Genomic DNA, 9,364 nt, shown 5'->3' on the forward strand with positions numbered 1-9,364 from the left:
AAGCAATACATTGAAATACATCAAATGTACTTAAATCTATGATCGTAATGATGGCAAGAAAACTAATTCATAATTTTTGTTGATGGGAATAAAAAAAAATGACAGCTGCTATGGAAAACAGTACAGCAATTCCTTAAAAAAAAATCAAGGAGATAGGGAGATAATTTATTAAATTCATTAATAAAGGTAAAGAATCAAGCATTAATCCTACCTTTCCTATATGACTTGCACTACTGGATAACCAGATAACAAATGTTTCTCTTTGTAGAGTTTTCAGCTAATAAGTAAATAAAAGAGTGGTTACGTTGCAAGCTCTAATGAATTAAAGTATCTGGGCATCAAGCACCACTCACTGCTGACATCACAAAAAGGAGGATATCCAGACATTATGTGCCTCCTAAGAGAAGTAGTCCTGCCCCCCCCCAAAAAATAATAAAATCAAATAAAACCAGATTCTGATCTAAATCATGCTCTCCAATAGAAATATAGTACAAGCCAGATATATAATCTAGTAGCCGCATTATCAAGAATAAAAAAGAACCAGGGAGAAATTATTTACTTTAACCCAATATATTCAAAATTTTGACATACAATAATTTTTTTAATCATTGAGATATTTCATATTTTTAAAATAAATCTTCAAAATCTATGTGCATGTTGACATATAGCACATCTCAATTTGGACTAGCTACCATATTGGACAGCACAGCTCAGAGCAAGTGCCAATTTATGGGAAATCCAGAAGGAAAATAAACACGTTAAACCTCATCGCGAGGATTCAATAGGCACTTGCTCTGAGCTGTGCTGTCCAATATGGTAGGTGGATACCTGGTTTCTTCAACAAATTAACAGCAAGTAAAAATGAGAGATTGAGGAGAAAGGAATCTGTTGCTTAAAAGACATAAAAGACAAGGGAGAAAAAAACAGGAAAAACTTAAATATAGGGTTTAGATAATGGTTACATTTAGGGAAAAAATATTTAAATTTTTTAAAAAGACATTAATTAGAATGGAACAGAGACAGAGCTCTGGATTAGCTGATAATGTGTCATGTTCTTTACCTGGGTGGTAGTTACACCTTATAATTGATGATTAATCTATACATTTGTTTTAAGCAGTTTTCCATATCTGTGTTTAGCTTTATAATAAAAAGGTTTAAATTCAACCAATAAATCAATATCTGATGGAAAAAAACTTAAGTCATCAGGTAGTAATTTCCTAAACTTCACAATACTCCGCCCTACGTCTGAATTTGCCATCTCCTATACGTGCAGTTTCTGGTCTTCTACAACAAAATACCCTTACTCTTACTGAAGACCAACACTCCTTCTAGTCTCTTCTGGAAGCTTGACCCATTAATGATCACTTGTCTTTCCCATCTGGAGTCTCCACCTTTCTATTGAGGCATATAGGATAGTGGTAAGTAACTGGGGTCTTGTGTCAGAATCCCAGGGTTCAAATCCTGCTTGTGCTGTTTAACTAGTTGTCTGACCTTCAGAGCAAGTAACAATCTGTGATTAACTCTCCTCAGTAGTAAAATGGAGGTAATAATAGTATCCAATGCATAGGGTTGATGTGAAGATTAAATGAGTTAATCACATAAAGCCTACTGAAGAGGACCTGGAACCCAGGACATTTGCAATAAATGTTCGTGGCTGTCATTATGCTCACCACCTCTACTGTCATCCCCATCCCTTCAGTGCATAAACATGTCTAGTTTTTCACCTTCATCACAATCCTTTCCTCAACCGTGTGCCCCTCTCTAGTTAGGGTCTCGCTCCTTCCCTTTTTCCTGAAAGTAACAAGATCACCGAATTGCCATATCCACTGGCAACATTTTAGTGCATATCTTACTGGCCTCCATTGGAGCATTTGATGCCGCTGTCCATTTTGAACACAAAATTCTTTCCTCCTCGAGTTCTGTGACACCCCTCTTTTGGCTGTCCTGCTTTTGAGAAGGTATGATCAGTCTCAAAGACATCTGCTGCCTGCTGCTTCAACACTGCTGTTCTCTATCTGCCATTCTCATTTTGCTTTAAAAACTGCCAAAGTGATCTGATTCACGCTCATGGTTTGAGGCAGCTAAACTCAGAAGTCTCCAGCTCTGAACTCTCCCAAGCTTTAGATATATTTATCTAAATGTCCGCTGGACCTGGATGTCAAAATAGCTAATATTGCATTCACTACAGATTTGGGCCTCCCTCCTGTTCATTCTCAGTTAATGTGCTACTACCTACCTGATCACCCAGGCAGAAACCCAAGACCAATTCCAGGCCCCTTCTTCAGCCTCATCCCCAACATCCAACAGCTGAGTCCTGTTGATTTTACCTCTAAATTTCCTAGAAACAATCTTTTTCTCATCATCCTTGCTATAACTTCCCTAGTTTGGGCCTGCAGCATCTCTCACCTGGAATGCAAGCATGCAAAGCTTTGTATGCGCAGCATACAAAGTCCTTGCTGACCTCTAACACTACTTTCTTCTTTGCTTTATTCTAAAGCAAACTAGAACTGCTCATAGTTGCCTACATTTAACATATTTGCCTGTTTCTAAGCCTTTGTTACACTGCTTCCTCTGCCTCGAATGTTCTTTCCCAATTTTTTACCATATTCCTTCATTTTTTAAGATGCTGTTAAGATACCACATTCACTAGAAAAAAAACCATTCCTGAATTCCTAGGGTGGGTTCAGTTCCTCTCTGCTCTAACAGTACATCAGCCAAACCATTATCATTGCCCTCAATCAAATTTATTTTTAATTTTAATTTTTAATTTTAATTTTTCTTAATATGTTGTCTTCTGAACAGTTATTTCCCAGGGCAGATACTGTGTTTTAGACTGTTTTTTAAAACTTAGCCTTGTAACTCCAGTGCCTAGCACATACTTGGCATATCCTAGCCACAGGTAGTTAATGTACCTGTTCAAAGGAAGTAGTAGTTATTTTCCATTTTGTATATTACTGCCAAATTACTATTTCTAAAATTCTATTTTCAACATATGGTGCCATTCAAAAACATTCCAGGCTTATCACATGATAAAATGTAGTATCTTTATACTTGTCCTCCATAACAAGACCCCAAAATACATAGACAACTTTATCTTCCACCATACTTCCTTATATTTACCCTTGATTCCATACTAGTTTACTCACAGTTTTCCAAACTAACTTTTTGACCTCTACCTCCTCAAACCATTACAACCCATAAAAATATTGGCCCTTTATAATCAATACTCACTTAGCAAGTCACTATCAATTAATCCATGATGCTATATGATATTAAAAGCATTGTGTGATGGATACCTGAATGGAAAGGTCACTAATAATTTCCGTATCACCAGATGAGTAGTAGAGAAAGGCTTGGATAACTTTTTGCTCAACTTACAAAAGATATCACAAATGTACGAAAAACATTAAACTTTTGTGTTCTGCTTTACCCACCTTTTTTCCTCCAATCCAGACTTCTTCACCTTTCATGACTTGACGCTTATCAGGAACAAGGAGAAGAGGATTAGCTAGTATAAGACTTCTTTCCCTGAAGCTATGCTTCGTCTGTTAATCAAAAAAAACTAACCTGGAAGTGTTCTAGAGAACTAGAATTCCAGTAAGAAAGAGAAATTCCAGCAAGCAAATCTTATGATGTTTAGCCTTTTGGACCTGCCACATGAACAGTCCCCATCCCTGCCCCAAGTGGTCCTACACAGACCAATCATTTGTTTCTGGAACAAGAGGTACTGTCAGGAAAACAGATGACATTAAGTCAAAGAAAGATTAAAGTCTGACTCCATCACCTCCAAGCACTCAGAAGATAATTGCTGCCCCTAAAGGGGGAGAGGGAAACCATCAGTGCAACATCTTCTAAAGAACACTTTAATTCCCTCTGAGTTCTTATAACTAATACACTGGCCTAATGGAAGCAAAATTAGGGTAGGAGGGCAAAGGTGGGAGAGAACAAAAGGAGTACATATAAATATTCAAAAGTCTCAAAATCGTTTGTAAAAATAATACAACACTAAGCACTCCCACTGAGAGACTTCTATTCTGATAATCAACCAAACTACAAAGTTTTAGGGTCAGTTGTTAAAATAGAGAATAATTTTAAAGGATCCATGTTTATTCAACTTTGAAATTAATCCGTGTCTCAGTTCTAATAACTGTCAGGCAATCTGGCTGGATGGTTTCATCGGAGAACCCTCAGGGTTACTCTCTTTAGCCTTTTTCCTCTTGAGCTGGTTATACTTCCTGGAGAAGACTCTGATACTCCCTTATCTGGAGATTTTTGTTTTAAGTTCTGAAAGCACCTTTTTAGTCCCCCACTCTTAAATATGAGCAGATAGAAAAGAATTGCCAAACATTTGAAGAAAGCTTGTAATAAACAGGGACCAAAACAAACAGAAAAAGCAACCTGGAGTAAAAAAAGACTATGCAAGGAAAAGAAAAACTAAGTTAAAAAAAAAATCGTTATGAATACTCTCAAAGAGATGAGCTGATTCTTGCATACATGAAACAAAAACAAAATGTTACTTAAAAAAATCAAGAGAACTCCAAATAGCTCTTGAAAATTAAATGTGGAACTAATAACTCAGAGAACAGTGGAGGAGGCCCAAGATTTGAACAATAATAGTTCTATAAATGGAGAGTGAAAAAAACAAAGGCAAGTCATCAATAAATAACTCAAAGAAATTTCTCAGAACAAAAGGCTATGAGCCTCCAGAGTGAAGCCCACAGAGAGTGTAGCATTTAGCCACACACCCAGGTAGATGAAATTCCAGAGTATCAGGGGAAAATTGAAGATTCCAAAGGCTTTAGAAGAGGAAAACAAAATCAGGAAAATAAGTCAGGAATCATAATAGCACCGCACTTCTCAGCAGCAGCAGCAGCAGCACAGGATATAAATGACAGTAGAGTCCAGAGATGGGCTTCAGCACAAGAGAAAGGTGAAGGACATTAGTGAAGGGAGATCCCAAGACAATGGCTATGCAAGACCTTGGTGTACACCAAAGCAAGACTGGAAAAGGTTAAAAAAGAATACTCTAGGGGAAATTTTCTCAAGAAAATGAAATGCTAGAATGCCTTAAATGTTTGAAGATACTAAGAAGAGAATTGGACTGCTGGGGATGAACCAAGAACAAACTAGTGATTATATACACAAAACCAGGCACATAAGAACCACAAAGACTATTAACAGGCCAGGCGCGGTGGCTCACGCCTGTAATCCTAGCACTCTGGGAGGCCGAGGCGGGCGGATTGCTCAAGGTCAGGAGTTCAAAACCAGCCTGAGCAAGAGCGAGACCCTGTCTCTACCATAAAAATAGAAAGAAATTAATTGGCCAACTATATATATATATATATATATATATATATATATATATATATATATATATATATATATACACATATATAAAAAAATCAGCCGGGCATGGTGGCTTGTGCCTGTAGTCCCAACTACTCGGGAGGCTGAGGCAGGAGGATCGCTTGAGCCCAGGAGTTTGAGGTTGCTGTGAGCTAGGCTGACGCCACGGCACTCACTCTAGCCTGGGCAAGAAAGCGAGACTCTGTCTCAAAAAAAAAAAGACTATTAACAAAAAGGTGTACAGGAAGATTATCAGAGCATATGAAATAGCTCAGCTGTCAATCGTTTTTTGTTTTGTTTTGTTTTGTTTTAAGACAGTCTCCTGAGTAGCTGGGACTACAGGCATGTGCCACGATGCCCGGCTGATGTTTTCTATATATATTAGTGGGCCAATTAATTTCTTTCTATTTATAGTAGAGACGGGGTCTCGCTCTTGCTCAGGCTGGTTTTGAACTCCTGACCTCGAGCAATCCGCCTGCCTCAGCCTCCCAGAGTGCTAGGATTACAGGCGTGAGCCACCACGCCCAGCCTGTCAATGGTTTTTACATAGTCACAATGCAATACTGAATAACGGTCTAACCGAAATTATAACCGACTGGGAGGATGAGAAGACAAGAGATGTCGGTGTGTGCTGGGGCCAGGTGTGACTACATTCTTCCATGGTGGGAAATCAAAAGATAATGATTAAAACTGAAAAATTAAAAAGTAGCTATATAAGAATATTATTTAGAAATATCAAATAATCAGTGACAGGTGTTGAAAACAATGGGCTCTGGGGAGAATATTTCTTTTGGCGGGAATCGGGATTGCTGTTTTTTATAACAAGCTTTCTAGAATTACTTCATTCTTTAAATTACATACATGTATTTCTGACTTTAAAAATATATACATTTTAAAGACATAGAATAATTCCATTTATGTACATTTTTAAAACACACAAAACTATTTTTAGGGACACATACAAATGTAATACTTCTAAACATTAGAGTGATGAGTGAAATTTGTTAAACACTGACTTATGTGCCTGGTACTCATACATATTCACTCAAATATGCCATTACCTCTGTGGGCTTGGTGCTATCAGTACCCCCCCCTCACAGGTAAGTAAACTGACTCGCAGAAGGGTCAGATGACTTGCCATATGTCACACAGCCAGGAAGGGACATAACTAAGAGTCAAACTCAGGAAGTCTGGCTCAAGAGAAAGCATGAAAAACAAAGCAGAAGAATACTCCATGAAGTCATCAGAGTGGCTGCCAGTGGTAAAGAAAAGGAATGGGATTGGGAAAGCGTAGAAAGTGGACTTAAACCTTATTTATAATTTTTTTTCTTTCTGAACTAAAATATAACAAACTGTTAACATTTAATAATGGATGCTGGGAACATACACATTATATTATTCTCTGTAGTATTCTACCATTTAAAAATGTTTATTAATAGAAAAAAAAAAACCTTGAATAAAGGCAAAAGAATTTATCATTCACCTTCATGATACTGTGTTTCCCCGAAAATAAGACCTACCCATAAAATAAGCCCTGGCAGAATCCTAAGCATTTTTGCAATAGAAGCCCTACCCCGAAAATAAGACCTAGTGATGGGCGTGGCTATGCAGCGTGTCTGCACAACCCATGCATTTCGTCACAGAGTGGTAAAGAAGACAAGCAGCCCTTCTCATCTGCCCCATGAGAGCTCTATTGCTCGATTGGGGCCAATTTCCTTCTAAAGGAAATAGAGTCGCAAGAAATTCAAGATGGAATTCGAGGTTTGGAGAGTGATGATGATGTTCCAGAAGAAGAGGACTTAACTATATTTGAATAAAATGTAGATTGTTGTAGTACCATACTTAAAAAAAAATAAGACATCCCCTGAAAATAAGCCCTAGGGTGTCTTCTTGAGGAAAAATAAATACAAGACCCTGTCTTATTTTCGGGGAAACACAGTAAGTCAGCTAAGAATCCAAGCTCTCTAGGCTGGTACAAAGGCAGTGAGTTATCTCACTTGATTGTTCACAGTCAGTTACAGATTGAACTCCTTGTTCTACTCTCCCTCCCCCCTTTTCACTACTGCACTTGACTAGTCTAAAACAAAACAAAACACACAAAATCCAAGCTCTGAAAGCCACACCAGAAGATAGGATCCCAGCTGACATTAGCTGTGCAACCTTGGGCAGGCTGCTTAACCATTCTATTCTTCAGTTTCCCCTTCTGTTAAAAATAGTACCTGGCACTCAGACATTTCCTACTATTACTACTACTGTGTTTATTGCCATCCAAGCATTAGATAACATCTTGTTTACTCTTTGCCCACTAGATTGTGCCAAAAAAACAAGGACCTTGCTGTCCTGTCCTCAGCTATAACTTCAGTGCCAAGAACTGTGCTTGACAAATGGCAATCGCTCAAATAAATTTGTTAAATAAATGTTGACCTGTGGTGCTAGAGAACTGCTTGTACTTTCCCCTGCAGCTGTCATGCTATTTCACTTCTCACTCTAGGCTTTTATTGGTCCGTCTGCCTGGAAGGCCTTTCCCCTCTTGATGCCTCAGCTCAGGCATCAGGTTTCCCATAAAGGCTTCCTTGAGGTGGGCCACATGTCCTCTGTGCACCACAGTGCCTGGTGCATAACGCAATCCTAACACATGCCATATTATATGAACATATATCCACATGTGTCTTTCTATCCCCACAAGAAGCAGTCAAGCACAGCGATTAAGAACATCAACTCTGGGCCAGGCGCGGTGGCTCACGCCTGTAATCCTAGCACTCTGGGAGGCAGAGGTGGGCGGATTGCTCAAGGTCAGGAGTTCAAAACCAGCCTGAGCAAGAGTGAGACCCTGTCTCTACTATAAATAGAAATTAATTGGCCAACTAATATATATAAAATTAGCCGGGCATGGTGGCACATGCCTGTAGTCCCAGCTACTCAGGCGGCTGAGGCAGGATGGCTTGAGCCCAGGAGTTTGAAGTTGTTGTGAGCTAGGCTGACGCTACAGCACTCTAAGCCCAGGCAACAGTGAGATTCTGTCTCAAAACAAAAAAAGAACATCAACTCTGGAACCAAACTGCCTACATCTGAATCCTGGCTGTGTGACCTTATGCAAATTAATCCATGTCTCAGTTTCCTGGTCTATAAAATGGGGATAATAACAGCACCTATATCATAAGGTCCTCATAGGATGAAAAGAATTTGTATCTGTATAGCACTCAGAAAAGTCTCTAACACGTGGTGGATGTGATATAAGCATTAACATGTTAAATTATGTTATAAAAATCTCCTTGAGGCTGGCACAGTGGCTCATGCCCATAACCCCAGCACCTTGGGGGGCTGAGGGAGGGGGATCACTTGAGGTGAGGAGTTCAAGACCAGCCTGGGCAATAGTAAAACTCCATCTCAACAACAACATAAAATCTCCTTGCAGACAGACACAACATCTTGCTCACTTTCATATTCCCTCAATGCATAGCACTCTGTAGGCTCCAGAGTTGATGATGTTCTTAATGTTTAAATGTTCACTGAACTGAAAGCTATTACACTAGTCCAAACAAAAGGATTAGTACTCAAACTAAGTTAGCAGCAATAAAGATAGGGAAAGGGTGATGGATGTGAGACATGCTTGGGCAGGGGTGGAAATCAACTGAATAATGCTGCGTGATTAGAATGAGATGGGCCATAAAGAAGGTAAAATTCATGATGACAGCTAAGTTTCTCACCAAGATGAGGAATATAAGGAAAGTAAGGAGGAAAAAGGAGTGTTCTTAGCAAATTTTTAACAACAAAATGTTTCATTCACTGCTTAAAAGAACTTTAAAAGCTCTTTAAGAGCTTTTAAGAGGCACCACCCTTTTTTTTTTTCTTTGAGACAAGGTCTCACCCTGTCGCCTGGGCTAGAGTGCCATGGTGTCATAGTAGCTCACTACAACCTCCAATTCCTAGACTCAAGCAATCCTCCTACCTCAGCCTCCTGAGTAGCTGGGACTACAGGTGTGCCCCAACACGCTTAGCTAATTTTTTCTATTTTTGG

This window comes from Microcebus murinus, chromosome 3 (assembly GCF_040939455.1).
Source record: "Microcebus murinus isolate Inina chromosome 3, M.murinus_Inina_mat1.0, whole genome shotgun sequence".
Lineage (NCBI taxonomy): Eukaryota > Metazoa > Chordata > Mammalia > Primates > Cheirogaleidae > Microcebus > Microcebus murinus.